Here is a 14,542-nt window from a genome sequence, read left to right on the forward strand (position 1 = left end):
TGGGTCCTGGGTGCCGGAGAAAAACCGGTGCCAGCAGCCAGGGGAAGGGAAGGCCTATTGCACGAATCTCTTCGTGCAGCGGGCTTGTAGTCTACACTAATAAAAGAGAAACATGGTAATTAGCGTACGACCGCTACCCTTTTCATTGGCTAATCAGTGAGTATATGCAAATTAACTGTCAGCCAAGATGGCGGCCGGCAGCCAGGCAGCTGGAAGCGAACATGAGGCTTGCTTGCTGCAGTGAAGGAGGACTCCAATGTTCCCCGCCTGCCTTGCCAGCCTCTGAGCTGGCAGTTTGAAACTTTGTAACAAATATAGAAGCTTAAAAAAAAAAAAAAACCCGGGATCTCAGAGCTGGAGTTATACATTGTTTCGATTATAGAACGCAAACAAACCAGCGGAAGCCTCAGAGCTAGAGCCAGAGCTAAAGCTGGCCCAGAATAAAATAAAAAAGAGAGAAAAAAAAGAAGCGGTTGGGAGCTTCAGTCAACAACCACCAGCCTGAAAGCAGCCCCTAACTGCTTCTGCCTGCCAGCCAGATCACCCCCTAACCGCTCCCCTGCCAGCCTGATCGACGCCTAACTGCTCCCCTGCCAGCCCGGTCACCCTCAACTGCCCTTCCCTGCTGGCCCGGTCGCCCCCAACTGCCCTCCCCTGCTGTCCGGTCAGCCCCAACTGCCTTCCCCTGCAAGCCCGGTCGCCCCCAACTGCCCTCCCCTGCCGGCCATCTGTGGCTGTGGGCGCTGCCATCTTTGAGGGCATGGCAGTCAATTAGCATATCCCTCCTTACTGCCTGTGGTTGCCACCAACTTTGGAGGGCATGGCAAATTAGCATATTTCCCTCCTTATTGGCCGTGGGCGTCGCCATCTTTGCAGCCCGCTGTTCAGTCATTTGGTCGTCCCTCATTAACCCTTCTGTCAGCCTGGTCGCCCCACGCAGCCAGCTGCTCAGTCGTTTGGTCGTCCCTCACTAACCCCCCTGCCGGTCTGGTCGCCCCACGCAGCCTGTTCGGCCATCCATTCAGTTAAGATGGCCACTTAGGTTTTTATATATATAGATGCCTTCTTAGCCCTGGCCAATATGGCTCAGTTGAATGAGTGTCATCTCATGCAACAAAAGGTCACTGGTTCAATTCCAGGTCAGGGCACACACCCGGGTTGCTGTCTTGATCCCCAGTAGGGGACATGCAGGAGGCAGCTGATTGATGTTTCTCTCATTGATGATGTTTCACTCTCACCCTCTCCTTTCCTCTCTCTCTCTCAAATCAATAATTAAAAAACCAAACTGCTTTCTTAGAACAACATTCTATTAAACCAGTCTTTAAAATCCCCACTTCCACATAATAAATGTAGTCTTCTCCTGGGAGGCGGGGTTGGGGGGCGCCAGGGGGAAAAGGGAGGGGGCTCACAAGACTGAAGGACATTTTCTAAGCAATACAGGTTTCAAATGTAACTAGTTTATGAGAGCCAATATGGATTATCTACCTGCTGAAACTTCTGTTTTGCTTCATTCAGCACTGTCATTTCCTAAAAGTATTAAAAAACTCCAGCTAAAAAATTTTAAAGAGAATGAAGTTGGAATGCATACTACAATACGGATGAATCTTGAAAACATGCTAAGTGAAAGAAGCTAGACACAAAAAGGCATATATGCCCTAGATGGTTTGGCTCAGTGGACAGAGCGTTGGACTGCAGACTAAAGGGTCCCAGGTTCGATTCCTGTCAAGGGCTCATGCCCAGGTTGTGGGCTCGATCTCCAGTAGGGAGCGTGCAGGAGGCAGCCAATCAATGATTCTCTCTCATCATTGATGTTTCTATCCCTCTCTCCTTCTCTTCCTCTCCCTTCCTCTCTGAAATCAATATATTTTTTTAAAAAGCCATATATGATTCCATTTATATGAAATATCCAGAATAGGCCAATGCATAGAAACAAAGTAGGTAAGTGGTTGCCAGGGGTTGAGGTGGAGAGTGACCACTAATGGGTATAGGGCTTCTTTTCTGGGGTGATGAAAATGTTCTATTTAGATAGTGGTGATGGTTGCACAATTTTGTTAATATGTTAAAACGAATGAATTGTACATTTTAAAGGGGTAAATTTTATGGTATGTGAATTTATATCTCAAAAAATAAATGAAGCATTTAGATTTTCCTTTCATATTCAGTAAAATAGTATTTTACCTATGAATTGCAGGTTGGAATAGCAAAAGAAAGTGAAGGGGAGATAATTAATTACCTGTACTACTTGGTTATTTTCAGTAAATAGCATATTTATTAACTGAATTTTTAGTAATGAACTCATGAATTCATAAACTACTTCTGAAGAAAAACTTTGCAAGTTTAACGATCGCATTTGAAGTGTCTGTGGTCCAAGCAAAGACGTGCTGACTCATGTTATAGTTTTAGCACTGCTCAAATATCTTCCTAGAGTTTGCTGTTAACCTCCAATGGCATTATACTCCCCCACCCAACTTTTCTATTTATCTTTCAAAATTTAGCTCAAATCTCAGACTTCTAAAAATCTCTTTCCTTAAAAACCAATCTTAAGGGTTCCCCCATCCAGATAGTCACATCTTTGGTGTTCTCATTGTTGCCTTTGTTTTCTATATATGAGAAGGTACTGGCTGTATGATTTTACTTGTATTTCCACATTCTACCCATCTTTGCACTAAAGCCAAATACACTCAAGGCCATTGTTTCTGCAAGGCACACAATAAAATCATCTGGAGATCTTAAAACAAAACATAAAAAAACACGCTTGGGCTAGCAACTGTTAAATTTGTAAGTGTTCCAGATAATTCTGATACACAACCATGAACTAAGTCCTCTGATTAAAAACAAGTGTTCATAGGCGCTCTCACTCCCAGGAGCACACCAGCACCCTTCCGTCCCCCTCCTCTTACCCCTAAATGCTTTACCTTTACCTTTCTCTCTCCTAAGCTCCAAGGGCCACCCCTTTTGCCTCTGTAACTATATATATATTTTATTATTATTATTATTATTATTATTATTATTATTGATTTTTTACAGAGAGGAAGGGAGAGGGATAGAGAATTAGAAACATCGATGAGAGAAGAACATCGATCAGCTGCCTCCTGCACAACCCTACTGGGGATGTGCCCGCAACCAAGGTACATGCCCTTGACCAGAATCAAACCTGGGACCCTTCAGTCCGCAGGCTGATGCTCTATCCACTGAGCCAAACCAGTTAGGGCTTGCCTCTGTAACTTTCTTTCTAGAGTCCATTTCTTCTACGACTCACTTCTACCTCTGTGACTTTCTAAGAAAACTTTGTCTTATCGTTTGAAAAATAAAAGTAAAAACCAGTATTCACAGAAAATATCTTCTAGTTCCTACCACTCAATACATTGGCATCCCACAAAATTAAACTAGGAGAAGATTCTGATAAGAAATATGCAAGGTTTGGCCAAAGACTCACTGATCTATCACAGTCAGTGGCAGAACCTGAATGAAGCTTGCAGCACTTTCAGTTTAACCCTTTGTCTGAATTGCAACAATAAAGACAGGACGGACAGAGTGTTGTATTTGAAAAGATACATATAAATAGGGGTACTAGCTCTTTCACATCTAAAGAAACTTCAAGCTTTATGTAAATCATTGTGCCTCAACTGTAAAAGCAAAAATTAAATTAAGTAGGTACATACACCATCCCTGAGTGGAAAACACAAAATTCAATTTAATTGTAATTCATTTTTAGGCTTACTGAATGAAAAAAAACAAACAAAAAACCTTGTTTAAAATTTAAAATTAACATTAGAGTGGTATAGTCTAACACGGTGATACCTAAAATGAAGTGAGCGATCAAATATATGTAGGAAGGAAGGAAGGAAGGAAGGAAGGAAGGAAGGAAGGAAGGAAGGAAAGAAGGAAGGGAGGAAGGAAAGAAGGCCAGGAGAGAAATAGCTGCTCTTTAGTTCCTTCTCACTGGAACCCCACACTTCCCCAAATCCAGACATCCAGGAGGGCAGGTAAGAAATATATATGCCACTAGAGAGCAGGAGCATACCATATTAAGGCAAACTAAACAGGAACTCCAACTACAATAAGGAGACTTTTGATTTAAAAAAAAAAAAGAAAGTTAAATAAGCACTATAGACTCTGCACATGAACATATTTTCACTTCATGCATCCAAATGATAAAATATAAAAATACATGTACTCGCCCTAACCGGTTTGGCTCAGTGGATAGAGCGTCGGCCTGCAGACTGAAGGGTCCCAGGTTCGATTCAGTCAAGGGCATGTACCTTGGTTGCAGGCACATCCCCAGTAGGGGGCGTGCAGGAGGCAGCTGATCGATGTTTCTCTCTCATCGATGTTTCTAACTCTCTATCCCTTCCCCTTCCTCTCTGTGAAAAATCAATCGAATATATTTAAAAAAAATAAAAAAAGAAAGAAAGAAATGAGCACTCATTCTCATATCCTTGCTCAGATGTTTAAAAAAAAAATACATATACTCAGTTATCACATAGGAGCAGATATGTTCTGGCACATTCGATCTACAGTACCCACAGTCTATAAAACCAGATTGCCTGGGTTCATATCACAACTCCATCAATTACTTAATCCCTCTGTGCAGGTATCCACATCCGTAATCTATATATATAAAAGCCTAAGTGACCGTCCAACCATCCGACTGGTAACTATGATGAACAATGACCACCAGGGGGCAGATGCTCCAACCAGTAGCTATGACGTGCACTGACCACTAGGGGGCAGACGCTTGACGCAGGAGCTGCGGTGACTTGGCAGCTGTGGTTCTCAGGTGATGCACCTGGAACCAGAGAGAAGGGAGCCCGATTCTGGGGTGTGTCACCTGAGAACAACCCTCTTGCAATCCAGGACCCCTTGGAGGATGTCAGAGGGCCGGTTTTGGCCCTATCCCCGCAGGCCAGGCGAAAGGATGCCACCGGTGCATGAATCCATGCACTGGGCCTCTAGTATAGAGATAAAACTGTACCCACATCATAGGATTGCTGTTAAAATAAATTAAAGCATGTAATATGCTTAGAACAATTCCTCATATACAGTTAAGTGCTCCATAAAATATTTCTATTGTTTACATAATAAAAACTGTAAAACCAAACCCACTTAGAGAATAGTTGCCACACTCTGATAAATATAATTCAAAGACTAAGTATTAATTTAACAATTCAAAACCCAACAAAGCTTTGTTTGCCCAAGAATGCTTAATTCGAACTCTCTGAAGTTAGTAATTAAACAGTAGGCACCACACACACTGGATTTCTGGAATATGCTATGCATTTATATATATTCTCATTCATAGTCATTCATTCATTCATTCATTCTCTCTCTCCTTCCAACTTTTACATCTGCTATTCCTTTTGCCCAAAACTCTCCCTCCTCTTCAAATTTAAAACACTTGCTCAACAGGTATCTTTCCTTCATCCTTAGATATCCTTAAATCCCATGTATATCTTCTTTCATAACACACCTCACTATAACTTTGTGTTTCACAACTGTTTTCTACTAGGTAAGGATGCCTATCTTGTTCACCTGGCTTTGTGCTGAATACATATTATGTATTCAATAAATGTTAATTTAATTGAACTGAAACATATCTCATAAATGGATAATAAAAAGGCATACAGCCCTAACCGGTTTGGCTCAGTGGATAGAGCGTCAGCCTGTGGACTCAAGAGTCCCGGGTTCGATTCCGGTCAAGGGCATGTACCTTGGTTGCGGCCACATCCCCAGTGGGGGGTGTGCAGGAGGCAGCTGATCGATGTTTCTCTCTCATCGATGTTTCAAACTCTCTATCCCTCTCCCTTCCTCTGTGTAAAAAAATCAATTAAAAAAAAAAAAAGGCATACAAATCACAAAGTTACAAAAGACCGAAATTTGGCTTTGGGCTCTTACTAGTTTACGAAAGCCACTTTTGCCCCACCCCATGGTAAAAGAGGGTAGGGAATGGTAATACCAATAGTCCTTAAGGGTCAGTAAAAACAGCAACATTACAGGGTCAACATTTTTTTTTTTAGTATGGACTATAAAGAAGTCTTAAAAAGTAGTAAAGAAATAAAAAGCACCCATGGTCTCAAGACACAAATAACACATTATATTTCTTTCTAGTATTCCCTTGGTAATCATGCCTTCAATTACTAGATTATAAAGACTTTGAAAATAAAACTGATTTGCCCAAAATAGACCAAACCTCTAATAGTGACATATTGTGATGGTACTGAAAATTAAAGGAGTTTAAAAATCTGAAGAGGAAATAGCCAACTTTTTTAAAATGTAAAATGTGTCAACATTAGATTCTGAAATCCACATCTAAAATACTTTAAATTATAGCTGAATCCGAATTATTTAGAAACAGCTGAATTAGAGGCCAATTCAGAATTATAAAAATATCTATGCCAAGTACCCTTAGAAGATTTTAGAATAGCTATGTCCAGGATTTTAGCAAATATACGATGCCTGAATGACATGGTGTAGCTCTTGAAAGAATGACTAATGAATTCTTTCTGTTGATTCTCTGAGGGCTCTTAACCAGTTATCCAGTTCTTCCAACCACACACTAATGACTTCTGCCACCAGAGATGATAGGGCCATGATTCTCACTCTCTTAGACTATGGTCATGGTGATCCTACATCCTATCTAATCTACAAATTAAAGATGACTATATTTAACATTAAAAACAAAAAAAAACTTCGCCCTGGCTGCTTTGGCTCAGTGGTTAGTGTCGGCCCTCCCAACAAAGGGTCTCCGGCTAGATTCCAATTGGTTGCAGGTTCAACCCTGGGCCAGGTCAGAGCACTTGCGGGAGGCAACCAATCAATGTTTCTCTCTCTCTCTCTCCCTCTCTCTCTCTAAAAATCAATGGAAAAAATACAGTGGGGCCTTGACTTACGAGTTTAATTCGTTCCATGACCAAGCTCGTAACTCAAATTACTCGTATGTCAAATCAATTTTCACCATTACAATGAATTGAATGCTGGGCTGATGTGGCGTTCACTGTGACGTTCGCTTCGCCAACTAGCGGTGGGGTGTCTGAAGCTGGCTCGTAACCCGAATTTTAGCTCGCAACTCAAAGCAAAAAATCGGCTCGTATCTCAAAAAACTCGTTAGTCGGGACACTCGTAAGTCAAGGCCCCACTGTATCCTCAAGTGAGGATTAAAAAAAAAACCACACACACACACAAACCTCATTTGAGAAGCTGCTAAGACTGTGGCTCAGTTGGTTAGGTGAAATCCTGTGCACCCAGAGGTTTCCAGTTCAATTCCTGGTCAGGGCACATGCCCGGGTTTCGGGCCAGATCCGCAGTAGGGGGAGTGCAGGAGGAAGCCACCGATGGTTCACTCTCACATGGATGTTTCTTTCTCCCTCTCTCTCTAAAAATCAATATATATATATATATATATATATATATATATATATATAATTTTAAAAGCTGCTGAGATTTTAGCTGAAGTTAACTGTCTCCCCATTATTCCATCTCCTAATTTGTATATCCATGCTGATGTCCTTCATTCACTACATTTGCAAAGAAAATTTCAACTGTATAATGCCACTGATTCATCTTTCACACACAAAAAATAATTTGATTTCTTGATTATCACATTACTACATATACTATGCCTTTTAGATTTTGTTTTTAGAAAGTAAAATTATATAACAGTAATTAGGCACCTACATCACAACTGTGTTGACTACAACTGTAATGTTCAAAGCCCCTGCTGGATGCTAATCTCATTTTCTCATTTCTGGCATATGCATCCCCACCCCATAATAAATAACAGATTTAAATGTATGTTCAGAATCCATACTATTTAAGGTAAATTGTTTTCTTCTTAAACCCATTTACCCACCGGTAAACCAAACTACTAGATATAAGAAAAAAGCAAGTTACTGACTTGCAAGTGGGGACTCCTAGTGATCCAACTCCTTTGGCCTACAAGACTCATCAGAAAAGAAAAAGGATGGTATCTTTACTGTGTTAAATCTCTATGGCTATAGATAGTCACAAGTGTGAAAATAACTCAGAACTTCCACAAAGTAAACACATAGCATTTCTGATGCTATCATCATTTAGCATGGTGGGTACTCAGAAAGTGCTTGATAATTTCTATAGCGTGGGAGTTGATCAGTCTAAACTGAAGAAAGTGCTTAACACAGAGAAACTTAAAAAAAAACACTCAACTACTATTTTAACTTTTCAATTATGCTCATATTTAATAATAAAAACATTAGGTAACATATTAAACAATATCCTTATAAGCTTGGAAGTTTAATCATTACCAAAAGTAGTCTAGGGATTCTTAACCTGGAATCCATGGAGACAGGATCCCTAGAAGTCATATACAAAAACCATGGTTTATTGTCCTAAGAAGGTCAGAAAACTCAATTGGAACAACCAAAAGAGCTAAGAACCATACTGTCCCTAGTCAAATTTTTACTATGAGTTTATTTTGTTTCCTAAGGATGTTTTAATTATAATTTATAACAAGTCCATCATCATCATGGTAAGTTGTTCATGCCTTTCTTTAAATGGTGGAGAGAGAGGGGCCAAAGGATGACGATACATTACCCACCAACAATTTGCAAGACTTTTAAAAAAGGCTCAGTTTGTCCTTGCCAGCATGGCTCAGTTGGTTAGAGCATTGTCCAATATACAGAGAAAGGTCAAGGGTTCAATTCCTGGTCAGGGTACATACCTAGGTTTTGGGTTCAATCCTGATCAGGGTGCTAAGGGGAAGCAACCAATCGATATTTCTCTTACATCAATGTTTCTCTCTCTTTTAAATCAATAAAAACATATCCTCGGTGAAGGTATTTTTTTTTAAGCCGCAGTTTTCTGAATCACTTTTCTTACTAAAAACTACCGTATATATTTTAAATGAGTGGCTTTTACATAGTGATAGGAAAAAGTGCTATCTGTGTTTTTAAAATCAAAATTATTGAAGAAAAAAATAAGCAGAACTCAAGTCTCAATGCAAAGTCAGATCATATCAAGTTTTCTTTTTGTTTTTGTTTTTGAGTACTGGTCATCTGCAGCCTCAGACCCTGGTCAGGGCAGTGCTGAGTCTCAGCTACCTGGAATGTAAGGGAGAAGGGGATTTGGGTGTGGGAAAAAATCACAGCAGAAATAAAACAGTCCAAAAGCCCAGAAGCAAGGTGAGAGAGGACAGGCCCCTCAGGCCCTCTCAAGATGAGGGTGTGGAAGATGGCACCAGGCCTGAGACTCCCATATCAGGTTTTTAATAATTTGAAACTAAACCTCACCAAACAGAAAAGTAAATTTTAGAAAAGACTGATGAAATTCTAATCTCAGATTAGTTTGCTAGGTTTTAACCGAGTAAGTCAACTCCTTAAGTTTATTTTTATCTTTTTTTTTTTAATTAATTACGGCATTACATATGTGTCCTCATCCCCCCATTAACCCCCCAACCCCCCCCCCACCACTCATGCCCTCACCCCCATTGTCTGTGTCCATTGGTTAGGCTTATATGCATGCATACAAGTCCTTTGGTTGATCTCTCCCCCTTACCCCCACCCTCCCCTACCTTCCCTCTGAGGTTTGACAGTCTGATCAATGCTTCTGTCTCTAGATCTGTTTTTGTTCATCAGTGTATGTTGTTCATTATATTCCATAAATGAGTGAGATCATGTGATATTTATCTTTCTCTAACTGGCTTATTTCGCTTAGCATAATGGTCTCCTGTTCTATCCATGCTGTTGCAAATGGTAAGAATTCCTTCTTTTTTTACCGCAGTGTAGTATTTATTCCATTGTGTAGATGTACCACAGGTTTTTAACCCACTCATCTACTGATGGGCACTTAGCTGTTTCCAAATCTTAGCTATGGTGAATTGTGCTGCTATGAACATAGGGGTGCATATATCCTTTCTGATTGGTGTTTCTAGCTTCTTGGGATATATTCCTAGAAGTGGGATCACAGGGTCAAATGGGAGTTCCATTTTTAGTTTTTTGAGGAAACTCCATACTGTTCTCCACAGTGGCTGCACCAGTCTGCATTTCCACCAGCAGTGCATGAGGGTTCCTTTTTCTCCGCATCCTCGCCAACACTTGTCGTTTGTTGACTTGTTGATGATAGCCATTCTGACAGGTGTGAGATGGTACCTCATTGTTGTTTTGATTTGCATCTCTCGGATGATTAGTGACTTTGAGCATGTTTTCATATGTCTCTTGGCCTTCTTTCTGTCTTCTTTCGAAAAGTATCTATTTAGGTCCGTTACCCATTTTTTATTGGATTGTTTATCTTCTTTTTGTTAAGTTGTATGAGTTCCCTGTAAATGTTGGAGATTAAACCCTTATCTGTGATAACATTGGCAACTCCTTCAGTAAGTTAACCACAGTTTGCTAAGGTTATATTTTATTGTTTTCATGATTAATTTTGAGAAGACAAATAACTGGTTCTTTTTTGTGACAGAGGGATTAGGAAAGACCTCTTACTTTAGGTACACTTTAACCTATATGACTTTAAGCTTTAACTGCTCAGTCCCTTTGGCCCTGGGGGGAAGAGTTAAAAAAATTTTTAAACCTCTAGCTCAGTGGTTCTCAACCTTCTGGCCCTTTAAATACAATTTCTCATGTTGTGACCCAACCATAAAATTATTTTCGTTGCTACTTCATAACTGTAATGTTGCTACTATTATGAATTGTAATGTAAATATCTGATATGCAGGATGGTCTTAGGCGACCCCTGTGAAAGGGTCTTTAGACCGCCAAAGGGGTCGTGACCCACAAGTTGAGAACCACTGCATCTAGCTGAACACAGAACTGCTAAGATTCAGTATTAACTCAAACATGTGCAAAATACCACTATATATAAGACTTTTCATTACAGCATTACTCAACTCTATATAATGGGAGAGAGCAGAGAATCAAGGTATTTGCATGAGGAAGGGAATGGGATTAACATATATGCATGCACTAAGTCTCTGGTCTTTAGAAGAATATATTAGTACAATAAAAATAGTGGTTGTCTGGGGAGGATAAAACTGGAATGCTGAAGGACAGATGAGAGTCTTAAATCTTCCTCTATGTACCTTTTAGAACCTTAAATCTTCCTCTTATGTACCTTTCATAACCTTTCAATTCACATATTTCCTAAGCAACAAAATAAAAGACTGGCTTTTGTTTTTTAATGATTATGGGTGGAAAAAGAGACTGTTTAGCTCAGTGATTGGTTCAGATAGAATCTACTAAGTAGTAACACTGTCAAATTATGATATAGAATAACTTTCCTAAAACTGTCTTCCAAAGAGACTGAAGCACATCCATTCATCCAGTCAATATATCAGTGCTGCCTGGCTGGTGTGGCGCGATGGTTGAGTGTCAACCCAAGAACCAAGAGGTTACCAGTTCGATTCCTGTTCAAGGCACATGCTGGGTTGCAGGCTCGATCCCCAGTGGGGGGCATGTAGGAGGCAGCAGATATTTGATGTTTCTCTCTCATCAATGTTTCTATCTCTCTATCCTTTCCCTTCCTCTCTCTAAAAGAAATCAATAAAATATATTAGTGCCTACAACATGTTCTACGCATTAGAGTAATGCCCAAATCATTCAAGAGTCCTTGCCTTCATAGAGTTTAGTGGGAGTAGAGATAAAAAGTAAATAATATAACTTGGAGTAGTGGTAAATGCTAGACAGAAGAGAGGCAAATATGATGAAGAGAAACTAGGAGGAGGGGGAGAGGAAAACTGTGTTTTAGGAATCCTAAGGTAAACCTTTCAGAAGATATGTCATGTAAGCCAAGAACTAAACAATAAGCAATGCAATAAACAGAAGGAAAGCCCTGTGACTGGAATAAACCAGGTTCCAGTGTATAGGATACAGCAAAGCAACAGTGTGGTTGAAGTGGAGCAACACAAGGAGTGAAGTGCAGGAGATAATCTCAGAGGTAGGCAGATCCCAGTGACATGGAGGACCTTGTAGGTATTGGGGGTGGGAGGGGGTAGTCAAGATTTTATTCTAAATGTGATGGATGGAGAACCTTTGTAAAATTCTGGGCAGGGTAGTGACATGATCTATATTTTTAAAAAATCTCCTTTTGCCCTAGCTGGTTTGGCTCAGTGGATAGAGCATCAGCCTGTGGACTGAAAGGTCCCAGGTTCGATTCCGGTCAAGGGCTTGTACCTTGGTTGCAGGCACATCCCCAGTAGGGGGTGTGCAGGAAGCAGCTGATCGATGTTTCTCTCTCATTGATGTTTCTAACTCTCTATCCTTCTCCCTTCCTCTCTGTAAAAAATCAATAGAATATATTTTTTTAAAAAAAACTCCTTTTAAGCCGAAAGGAGACGGATATAGTAGGCCAGGCAACAAATGATGGAATTGAACAGTGGTTTCAGAAAGATAATGAAATGAGTCTGATTCAGGATATATTTTGAAAGTGGAGCCTACAGGATTTGCTACTGGATTGAAAACGGGAATCCAACTGGGTGAATAGTAATTCTTATATTTGTATAGTTACTTACAGATCTCAAGGTACTCTTACATACATTATTTCATTTCATAATAACAAGAGACTGAGGAAGGTCATACTGAATCAATATCCAAATTCTTCCTCTTGCCAAAAGTGATTTCAATGGGTTTTTAGACTATCAACTGTATTGTCCACATCACAAGATTCCTGCATGTATCAAATGGTTAAAGAATTTTGCAGGGGGGTGGGGATTAATGGGGGGGATAAGGACACATTTGTAATACCTTAACTAATAAAGAATTTAAAAAAAAACACAATTTTGCAAAGGTAAATAATGACCATTTTGAGATAGATAGCATCATATTACAGTTGTCCAATGAAGGATAGTATGTTTCTATCATTCAGGACAGTAGAGTTACCCTACCACCACCACCATTAAATTCCACAAAGAAATTTGTGTTGTGGTTGTGAGAGAAGAAGCAAACTTTTTAAAAATTCTGATATTTAAAAATAGACATTTTCATTGATTATGGAAAAACCTACATCATATAAGCATGGGCACTAAAAAACACACACAGCATAATCTTTTAATCCTTCCTACGGATTGGAGAAAGCAGTTCTTTTAAGCTACAAATGGCATAAAGTAAGAACCATCTAAGTTTTATAAGATAAAACCCAAATCACAGCACCTTTCATTAAAGAGATGATACCAACAAAATACTGTAAAATTAAAATTATGAGTTATCGCTGTCTTGGTTTAAATAGTAAAACGTAAATGCCTAGTGTAAACATTATTGTGTGCCAAATGAATTGAATTATGAAAACTTGAACTTAATACCTTAAGTCATTATCACTTTAAACAAGGTTAGACAGAATTTATTCTTCCATCAAGGCTTTCATGTTACTGCACAGTATCTTAAGAATCAAGCAAAAATGGAAAAATATGTTAAGCCTTTAATTCATTATGTATTTTGGAGAATTATCTTGAATGTCAAATTATATTATGTGCTTAATCAATAACCTGAGTAGTAAATAATAATTCGAGAATATTTGGTGTACAGCTCTATCCTCCCTCCACCCCTCATTTTCAACTGAGCCCTCAATAAACATGACCATTGCAGCCGTGACTGCATTATAACTAAAACCACACTGTAAGGCCCTCGCAATGCATACAGCAATAAACTTCCTTGGACAAAGTCCAAGACAAATCTGTGATACAGTACAACGAATTTCTCACTATGAAGGTCCACATTATTATAATTTCTATCTCATAAAATGTCCTGTTTTTCTAAATCAAGCACCTCTTAGATCAGAGACACCCATACATATTTAACTGAAACTGCACGAAGCACTACCCGACACATCATCCTTCAACAGGTCTTTCTTTCACATAGTAGTTTTCTCCCCCAAATTTTGAAACACACACATTCACCTGGTTTTATCAAGCAAAGTGATGCTGCAATTTAATCCCTTTAACTTACATACAGGGTGGGGCAAAAGTAGGTATTCCTATGGAAAACACAGCGGTTAATAAAAATCATACAAGAATAAAGTGCTTCACGTACTCACAATGGTAAACCTACTTTTGCCCCACCTAATATTAAACAAGACAGAGATTCAACTTATTTCCTTTATTAAAACGCACGAAAAAATGCAAGGTTTTTAGTGAGTTCAAGTAATATTTCACCTTTGAGGACTTAGGTAAAGAATTTACAAAACCATGATTCCGAATTTTTTCAGGGTTCAATATGTGCTTGTCCAAGTATAGTATTAACAAAGAGCAGAAGAACGATCTAATAATTAAAAGTGTACAAAATCGAGAGGCAAAAGATTTTAAAAGGTCCCCAGACCTGAGCCCCCCCAGTTCCCTATTGAACTATTTCCTCTGAACAAAAACAGGTCTGGGGTTGCAAACCAGAGTAAAATCACTTCGCGGAGACAACGAGCGGAAGCGGATTTAAGGAAGAGATCGCGGAAGCTGGGCCAGTCGGACGCGAGCCCCCAAGTCCCGGACCAGGATGGATGCCGGGTGCGAGCATGTGCCGACGGCGGCAGGACGCGCGGCCTCCCGGGTGCAGGCCCGGCCCGGCCTCACCCTCCCGCTTCATTCATTCTG

At 39.8% G+C, this 14,542-nt stretch overlaps 1 protein-coding gene across 2 annotated transcripts in view; it reads right to left on the bottom strand.

Moving 5' to 3' along the window:
- Positions 1–14,542, bottom strand: part of UBE2N (ubiquitin conjugating enzyme E2 N) — a 44,335-nt gene that overhangs the window by 29,111 nt on the left and 682 nt on the right. The window lies entirely within an intron of this gene.

The sequence above is a fragment of the Myotis lucifugus genome, unplaced genomic scaffold (assembly GCF_000147115.1).
Source record: "Myotis lucifugus unplaced genomic scaffold, Myoluc2.0 scaffold_9, whole genome shotgun sequence".
In the NCBI taxonomy this organism is placed as follows: Eukaryota; Metazoa; Chordata; class Mammalia; order Chiroptera; family Vespertilionidae; genus Myotis; species Myotis lucifugus.